Below are 10,701 nucleotides of genomic sequence, written 5' to 3' on the forward strand. Positions count from 1 at the left end.
ACAAAACCAAAAGCGATAGAAATGTCAAAATCTGCTGACAAAGTAATTCATTACCTTGGCAGTATTACGACATAAACTTGGCCTACACCTTTCGCAGCAGACCTTCACATACATTGCAATGTGTATGTAACAATAGACAGGTCATCGAAATAGTAAAAGAAAAATCAACCAGTCCGGAGTTATAAACTGTCTTCGGAAGATATCTCATTTTTTTTTATATATTTTCAACAACCTAGGGGAATTTAATATTATATTTAATCGTCAAGTAGTTTCGTACAGATATAATTTTAACACTTATTAACGGACTCTTTTAGATCAAATTATCATAGATACCCGGACTAAATTTTTTTACTTACGCCAGACGCGCGTTTTGTCTACAAAAGAGTCAGCAGTGACGCTCGAATAAAAAATGTCATAAAAGCCAAAAAAAAACTACGAAGTTGAAGAGCATTGAGGACCAAAAGTTCTTAAAAGTTTTGCAAAATACAGCCAAGGTTATCTATTCATGAGGCATAAAAGCCTTAGTATTTCAAAAATATCAAAGTTTTGTTACAGTTAATTTATTAATATGAACATATCTATAATAACTTAAATCAACACAGAAGTGCTGACTACTGGGCTGGTCATACCCTCGGGGAAATAAATCTCCACCAGCAGTGGCATCGAACCAGTGGTTGTAAGTAAACCCATCATAGATACTAGTACTAAAAATTTTCACTTACGCCAGAGGCGCATTTCGTCTACAAAAGACTCATCAGTGACGCTCGAATAAAAAATGTTCTAAAGGCGGCAAATGTTTGACTGCTGTATATCATTTCAGTACCGAATTATTGACCAAGGAGCTGATACAACCATCGGAAGGACTCAGACTGATAGTCTACCAGCCAATTTATCGAACCATGCAGTGCTGAAAAAAGAGAACATCACGTTGTTAATTGTATGCGTCCGAAGCGTTTTCCTAGAATAACCTTCATTAAGACAAATATTTGAAAGCCAGTGATGTAGTTGATGAAGGCATAATGATTTAATAATACACTTCACCAGGGATTTTCTATACTAACGCTAGTATAGAAAGAAGCGTTAGTATAGAAAGTCCCTGACTTTACCAAGAGAAGGATCCAAAATTAAGCAAGAACTAGAGGAACAAATGACAGAAAGAAACTTGCAGATTATTTGTTCACGATTACTATGCATGAGCATTGTGCGGGGTATAAATGTACTGTTTCCTCTAATTTTCTAGAATGTTATTGACGGAAATGTTTTTAAACAATAATAGAATTCGCGACATTTATCTCAGCATCTTCATGTCATGATTTGCTTGTAACATTTTAAGTAGGCAGACAAGTAATGAACAGGTATTGTGTGAACATTGTATTTTACAGAATAGGCAATCCACGTCATTTACACACATTCAAATAAAGCAGGGCTGTCAGTAGATTTATAGTATAAAGTGTTATTCAAATATACGTGTAATCACATGATATACTATAATGACAGGTTACCTATAATAAATAACCTATTTCAAATTTTAAATCCATTTTACTGTTTTTATATTACACCAAAAGACATCAACAGTTAATCATCTTAATTTTTGCGGGTTTAACTTAAAAAAAAACAATGACGAAACTGAATATCAAATTTATCCATTGAATGCCGTATTTAAGTTTTATAGTCATCTGATCTGTGAATGCACCGATTGTGTCGTATTACATGGCGGGTAATATATGCATAGCAGGAGATGCTTTTCGTCACGTGACGAGCCTTGTCGTTTCACATTGTTTTGCATCTAAGAATTCATGAAATTCCCTCAGTTTATTGTTTTACTTTACATTGATCAGTCTCTCCTGAATCGATTTACAGATTTGAAAATTTAAAATTATTGTCGCCTTTACTATTCGTGTGGTTAGATATTTCTATGCTGAACAATTATGAAGTTTCTAGGGGGTATTTGGGTATTCCTAGCGATGACGTAAAGCAGCAAACTAATGTTAACAGAATATTTCCATCGTTTGGTTAGTAATATTATTAATAAAATTCTAATTGTACCCAGTTCTACGCTTTACACCGAATAGTCATAGATGTGTTTAAAACTGTGAGATTTTGCACGTACATGTTTTGATTCAGAAGACTGAGTTTCATTGGATAGACATTTGACATTATTGACTTTAGATTATCATATAAGTGCATATAATATGCATTTACTAAATCACCTTGCACCAGTAGCAGTTTGTCATTTATATTATTTGCACAACATTTTGGAATTTTGGATCCTCAATGCTCTTCGTACTTGTTTAGCTTGATAAATATTTTGATATGAGCGTCACTGATGAGTATTATGTAGATGAAACGCGCGTCTGGCGTACTAAATTATAATCCTGGTGCCTTTGATAACTATAAACTGTAATGTCCCACCATTATGTGTGTGTAGCACAAGTCTTCTTGTAGGACCAACATAATGTAATAGAGTGACTAAATGAAAATAAGATGTAGTATATAATTGCTTATGAAGAAAAAAAGCACCTTCAAAGAACAATTGTGTGGATGTAAACATCTGTATGGCACTGTGCACCAACGAGCATAAAGCAAAGTAAGCTATACAAATCATGTGAATACAAAAAACAATACACGATTAACAATACAATATAAACAATACAAAATAAAATAAAATAAACAATTACGACTTACGAAAACCAAAGACCACACAAAAGACTGCATACAAGGGCAAGCACTTACAGAAAAAAGTATCAACAAAAATACCGCACTCCATGCTAAATGCAAAAAGGGGAAGTCACTGAAAAAAGGCAACAGTAGTATAACGGTGTTCGAAAGTTATAAATAGATCAGAGTTACAAACTAAAACAGAGGAAAACACATCAAATATAAGAGGAAAACAAAGGAACAACAAGAAACTGAAGTGCACAAAAAACTCACAAAATCAAACGGAAGACCATAGATATATACCAACCAACATAAAAAATGGACAACTGCTGTCATATTCACGATTTGGTAAAGTCATTTATCGAAGAAGAAAAAACGCGGGTTAAACCTCATATAAATCCGTTATGAGTGGATGTTGACAATTTCCCATATATTTACAAGATATTCTGCGACATGAACGTACATAAAGTTTTTAAAAAAGCATGTAGGAATAATATTATATAATGTACTTGTAGCGGTTACAAAATCATTTATCAAAGGAAAACGTAAAGTTAACACTTTCCCACAGAAAGTCTGTGTTAACATCCTATTGGAAAGGAAAGATGTTTTCACGTCTTCTTAATATAACAATAATGGGATGTAGGTAGGAGTAACAGTTGGGCATCATCGTGACCAAATCGACACTGCTTGTATTTTAAGATTCACGTAAAAGGAAATTGTAGTTATGTGATATTAAGACATAAATTTGATGATAGATATAGAAAGATATGGTTTGAGTGCCAATGAGACAACTTTCCGTCCAAGAATTAATTCTTATAGTTTAGGAGTTTGAGTACATTTATACACAAATAAAGACACAGGACACAACGTAATTTTACAGATCAAGCCTAAGTTAATTTTAACCATCAGAGAAACCGTTACATCTCCTCTAAAATCAAGCTTATAAAAAAATGCCTTCATACAAGAAAGAATCGCGGAAATCAAAAAGAAGGGTTGGACTAATTTCAACATAATTTACAATTATTCATATTATCAATGATTGATAAATTGAAGTTTAGCTTCTATATCAACGAACCACTTTACAAGATCAAGTTTTATTGGTTAATGAAATCCTTACTGCCCCGAGAGTGTCATCGACCTTCAGTCAGGAAATTGAAACGAACCCCAGTGATGGCCATATAGGACATATAGTGTGTGTGCGGTTTTTTAAATATAAGCTTTTATAATAAAATTTATTATTGGTAATTAAGTTTATATTTATAGTCCTTAATGATTTTTTTTCTCATCGTCGGCAATCATGTGGTGCTGTCATAACGATTATGTTAGGTGGTAATTATTTCATAGGAAAAAAGGCTATATATAAATAGTAAATATATACATGTATATATATGGATATACATGACGTATTAGAGATATTTTTACATTTGATACACGCATGTAATTATATTTTTTGCAATAATATTGTTATAAGATAGGTAAATGTATCTTAAATTACTATAATTTAAAGCATGAATGCTGTATTTAGGAGAAATTGACACACTTCCGACATTATATTGTGTTTACGTTTGACACGCCTATTCTTTAATAATATCTTCTGTAATTTTAAGAACGAATTTTAAAATCCTTTCACTTAATTCAAGAAAAAACACATGTATAAATCTGAAGTTCCAACAACACACCAGTGAATAGATGTTAAAGACAATCCTTCAAATGTTTACAAACAAAATCAAAGACCCATAAAATGTCAGATTAAACTGTTTTACTGATAAATCTTACTTAGTCTAAACTATTGACACTTAAATTCATCCGCAAATTAATTTTACATATGTAATTTGATTTAAACACGCACACTGTCGCGGGCCTTTAAACCAAACTACAGGGTAAATTATCGTTAATTTCCTTTAAGAGAAGTAAATGTCCTTCAATATTTGTACAACCCATTTAAAGATTTAATCTCTTTAATTCCAGGTGTTATGTCTCTTTATAAATCAATTTTCATGGATGAGATAACTCCAAAAGGTATTTATGAAATTATATCTTTTTCATATTTTCATATTTCATTTCGATGGGTATTATATCTATTGTTGTCTTAAGTTTTTATCTTGATTTTATTTCATTGGACATTGAACCATTATCAGTAATGCATCGATTATATACTTACAAGTCATAGTTTTGTACTTTCTAACAAGATTTACATGAAAAGTTATACTGCAATTATTATTATTTGGAGTCGTATATCTTATTTAAAAAAAATATGATAAAAACTAGTCTCCAAATTTATTTAACCTATTAATCGAATTATCATAGTAATTGTTCACATTTAAAGATAGTTTAAAACTATTAGCACTACTTATTGTTATAATACGTTCACAATGCTGTGTCATCTTTATTTTATTCTTTTCAGCTATTTATCATTTCATTAAAAACAGTGAAAGTAAAAATACCATGGGATATTTAAACTCATAAGTCGAAAACAAATTTAAAAATGTCAAGACAAAAAACGAAAAACGACGAAAAGACAGAAAGCAATACCCAAATCTCAACAAACAAAACTAGACTAAGTAACACAAACCAATTTTAAACCATCGATTATATCCGGAAGGGTAAGCATATCCTTCTTCAGTAGTAAAACCCGTTGTGTTGCTCATGCATGTCCGTTGATTAGTCTCATGTTGTAGGTCTCACTGGAGGGAAATCGGACGGGATTGGAATTACGATATTCCATATCGGTCAAACAACGAGTGATATCGTTCGTCATCATGAAATTTCATGAAACTTTTGATCTAAATGCTGCATTGTAAACAGAAACCTTCTAACAAGGTCTTGAATACAGTATCAAATGGGAGATACATATGCAAAATAAACAAGTAGGTCATTAGAGGTGCAAAATTAACCGACTGTCTATTGAAATTAAAGACCCGCTACAAATATTAAAAGTCTAGATCTAGAATGTTGATACATACAACTAGATAAATACACACACAGTTTACAAAAAATAATTAAGTTTGTCAGAAACTTTTAAGGTTGTAAGAAATAAAGGGAATGGATTTTAAAATGGTTGATTTTTTAATGCCAATATTTCAGTAGATCCACCAATGTCATACAACAGAAAAACACATGCCGTTTTGTGGTATCATCGTTTGCATGTATTAACCACAATGTATTCAAATATATTTCCATATGACCTGACTATCAAGGTAATAACCTTCATAAGCTATTAGGTATGTGGTTAATCATACAATGAAACGATATATCGGGGTGATTTTCATCTTGTGTTGGTTTTGTCGGTCATTACTTTTATTGTTCGTTCTTGTGATATCATAATATCTTCACAATTTCCGTCTGATTGCTTTCAACATAAAAATTTTAATCTCAAGTTCTAAGAATTTTAAAAAAAATACCCGAATTATTATAATGTTAGCTATATTATTGTCATGAGTGAAATTTTATCTTTTAAATTGCTTTCATAGCAATGTAAAATTAAATGTAAAGTAGAGTGTATAAAATATAACATTGCTGTCCTTCTTTTTCTTTTAGTTATGGTGTACTGCTAATATCTCCTTTTGAAATTAAAGACCAATGTCTTATTTGAAAGTTTGTAATTTCCGTTGTATTTTGTTTGTTTCCGTAGGTTTGTATGCTTCATTATGGAAGTAGATTATTTCAAACGTTAGCAATAGATATTTGTTTAAAATCAACAAAGTTTAATATCTAAGTCAATCGCGAATACTAGTAAAACATCGTGATACCATAGGTATATTTCTAATAAGATTGTACAAATTTCAAAACATTAAAATTTTAAATTTAGAATTGGTTTATTTCAGTCCTGATTTCTGTATTTTCCGATTTTAAACGATGTAGTTTATGCTGCTATACTAGTAATTTATGAACTAACAATAGAAGTAACAGTATATTAGTAGTAGAAATACGTACGTCAAACAAGAGTCACTTCTGAGCATATACACAAATCGTAGAGGTTTTCATATCTCATTAAATGCTCTAGAATCGTAATTGTTCACATTTTACGGACTATATTTTCAGCCTTTACACATAAATTATTATGGTTTTATGGTGTATGCACTTCTCAATCAAAGGCATACGTTCGTGCATGTTCGGACCATATTGATAAAAAATCAAATCACAAAATTACCGAACCCCAAGGAAAATTCAAAACAGAAGTCAATAATCAAATGGCAAAGTAAAAAGCCAAGACACATCAAACGAATGAACTGTAATATGCCTGACTTGGTACAGGAAATCGGAATTGGACACAGCCACATTAAGTAATGACAATTAAATTGAGAATGGAAATGGGGAATGTGTCAAAGAGACAACAACCCGACCAAATAAAAAAACAACAGCAGAAGGTCACCAACAGGTCTTAAATGTAGCGAGAAATTCTCGCACCCGGAGGCGTCCTTCAGCTGGCCCCTAAACAAATATATACTAGTTCAGTGATAATGAACGCCATACTAAATTCCAAATTGTACACAAGAAACTAAAATTAAAATAATACAAGACTAACAAAGCCAGAGGCTCCTGACTTGGGACAGGCGCAAAAATGCGGCGGGGTTAAACATGTTTGTGAGATCTCAACCCTCCCCCTATACCTCTAACCAATGTAGAAAAGTAAACGCATAACAATACGCACATTAAAATTCAGTTCAAGAGAAGTCCGAGTCTGATGTCAGAAGATGTAACCAAAGAAAATAAACAAAAATGACAATAATACATAAATAACAACAGACTACTAGCAGTTAACTGACATGCCAGCTCCAGACTTCAATTAAACTGACTGAAAGATTGTGATTTCATCATATGAACATCAGGCACAATCCTTCCCGTTAGGGGTTTAGTATCATACCATCATAACATATATGAGAAGAACATAACCCGTGTCATGCCAACAACTGTTTTTAGAATAAATGTGTTTAGTTCCGACGTAAAGACCTTATCAGTGAATCAATATTAACGCCAAAATATGCAATCTTTAATGACTTGACAACAGTATTGTAATTATATCCCTTCTTAATAAGTCTATTCAAAGGTTTTGTAAGTTTCTGAGGTGAATACTGACACCTTTGTGCTTTATAAAGAATATTTCCATAAAAAATTGGATGTGAAATACCTGAACGTATAAGAAGTCTGCATGTTGAGCTATATTTACGAATGATGTCTTTATACCGATGATAAAATTTAGTAAATGTTTGACTAGTTTGTGATATCGAAAACCCTGGTGTAATAATTTTTCAGTAATACATAAATTTCTCTCGTTAAAATCTAAAACATTGTTACATACACGAGCGAATCGTACAAGTTGAGATATATAAACACCGTAAGATGGTGACAAGGGAACGTCACCATCTAAAAACTGATAATCAACGATAGGAAATGAAAAATCATCCCTTTTATCATAAATTTTAGTATTCAGCTTTCCGTTAGTGATATAAAAATCAAGATCGAGGAATGGGCAGTGGTCCATGTTAGTATTAGCTTTATTTGAAGTAAGTTCAGCAGGATAAATTTCATTAATATACATATTGAAGTCGTCATTATTGAGAGCCAAAATATCATCCAAATATCTAAAAGTATTATTAAATTTGTTTTTCAGATGTTGTTTTGATGGGTCTTTGCTTATTTTTGTCATTAATTGTAACTCATAACAATACAAAAAGACTATATCAAGTCTACACGAAACCATATCGTGTTATATCGAAATATTAGTAAGTAATGACTATTCCATATTTAGTTATATCAAAACATCATTACGTAATTTCAAAACCATATTAAGTAAAGACAAAATATTATGAAGTAAAAGTAAAACAATATAACGCAATACCAGAGTTCCACATAAGTCAGCTGTTGCGTTCCATATATATGGTGTGTCTGTAGCTTAGCTCATTTCTCACTAGAACATGTTCATTATCTTAAAATATTTTAAACTTTAATGTGTTTCCATCCTGTTAATCATTAAATCTAAGTTCGCATTTTCTGCAGGCAAATTTGTCCTCAGACCATTTTGAATGTTTTGGTTTTTAATTTCCGAAACAGTTTATATATTCAGCCTGCAATCCTTAATGACTTTATGTGTAATTGGTTTCTAATAAGTTTAATCAACACACACGTGTCTTGTCACTTCTAGAGACATCTTATGTTTTTTTTTACATTTAATTCTGTCCGCCGTGGACTACCTGTACCCGTTGGAAACCATTAGAAATGTTCTTTGGTGCAGGTGTTATGTAAACAATAGTGTGATTGTAGGTTAACAGTTACTGCTTGAAAAAGAAATAAGGTATTGACAATGCATCTACAAATTCAGCTATCGGTGCCGAGCGACCTATTGGTGGCCTCAGGCGGTTTTCTGTTCTTTGGTCGGGTTGTTGTCTTATTGGATCCATTCTCTGTTTTGAATCTGACGCTATCAAATGATTATCTCGTGATTGGCAATACAGATGTTATATTTAGAGGACGTATTTTGCAACTTACAGGGGCATCACCATGTGAACCAGCTATGCTCGACTTATTTCCGACTTGTTCCTGTATTCCCATAAGGTTGCCTTCAAACAAGAGCCCCATAGGAAAAATTAAAAAGAACTAGCATCATCCCTTAATTTCCGCCATATAGATGATGTTCTCCCAATGAATAAGTGATAACTACATCGAAAGCATCTACAAAACCTAACTTTAAATCCAGGATTCAAAAGAAACAATTAAATCTGCCTCAAATATTGTCTTTCATGTCGAAATGAAAATCAGGGTCGGTTGAAAAGAACCCTTTTCGAAATACAAAATGATTTCAGCTTCTCAATTGCTTAAGAAGCAAAAAAAATATAGATAAAGATAAAATAATGAGGCTGTTCTCATCAAACCATCATTGTCAATTTCTAGATATAAGTCCAGATATGAGGCAAACTTAACTCTGTGATTTATTTCAAAATTGATTGGAAATTTTAATCCGTCAAATTATTGAAGAGATTGAATTGTTATTTGAAGATATATGCCTTTGGTATTGATACATATTATTGTTGTTTTTGTGATTAAAAACAATACATTATATGATTGTGTAAATTGTAATTCAAAGTTTACAGAATACAAGGGATTATTAAAAACTGGATACTTTTCGTACTACCAGATTTTACAAGGAATTCAAACGGGGTTTATATTGTTCTGTTTTTAGCTGTATGTCGATGTTTTCTTCTTTTGGACTTGGGATCAGTTCGTCTATGGCTATTTGATGTCTTTCCCTCGGATTTGATTTATAAATGGATTTGGTTTACCCTGTCGATTTATGACTTTTAAACATCGGTATACTGCTGTTGCCTTTATTTTTCACTGTGTATCCTCATATCCTCAATATTTCATATTTTCTTATTTGTCAGTTTTAGGATTTCCTGACCATTATACCAATTGAACTTGGTGACATGAATGATTCAGATTGTTATCAGTATTTCGTCAGGGACACACACATTCACTTATCGGATTACATATATGTTGACCTTTCCTTATTTATTTGTTTCTTAGTGAGTTCACCTGATAAAACCTCATTATTGATAACTTATTGATGATAAATTTATAGGTAAATATCCAATTAACTTCAGAGACATGTTTACAGTTGACATTTAGTCGTTCCTTGCGAAATTATTATTTAATTATTTCTACAATTTATAATTTACCGTTTGAATACGGGTAACAACAAATAACTTTTTTCTTGTGAAGTTAATAAAATTCCTATCAAAAGTTACTACGAAAAGCAATTTTATTTGCATTAGATAGCATCCGAGATAACATATTACTTGAATAGCGTGACAAATTCCTGTAGTGACAACGCTTGATTTCACAATTTTTACCTGCTTGACGCTTTATGACATCACTGTTTTCATTCGAACCCGTCTGAATTTTTATATTTGTCAAGGTCATGTTTTTTTGCAAACTGATGACTTCATCGTTTTCATCACAACATTAAACGGTTCCAGGATATTTATGGCTGTGTTACATGCAATCAAGCCGAGAATGATGCAACGAGTCCTGCTGTTGTTTCCATGA

The sequence above is a fragment of the Mytilus trossulus genome, chromosome 6, assembly GCF_036588685.1.
Source record: "Mytilus trossulus isolate FHL-02 chromosome 6, PNRI_Mtr1.1.1.hap1, whole genome shotgun sequence".
NCBI classification, from domain to species: Eukaryota; Metazoa; Mollusca; class Bivalvia; order Mytilida; family Mytilidae; genus Mytilus; species Mytilus trossulus.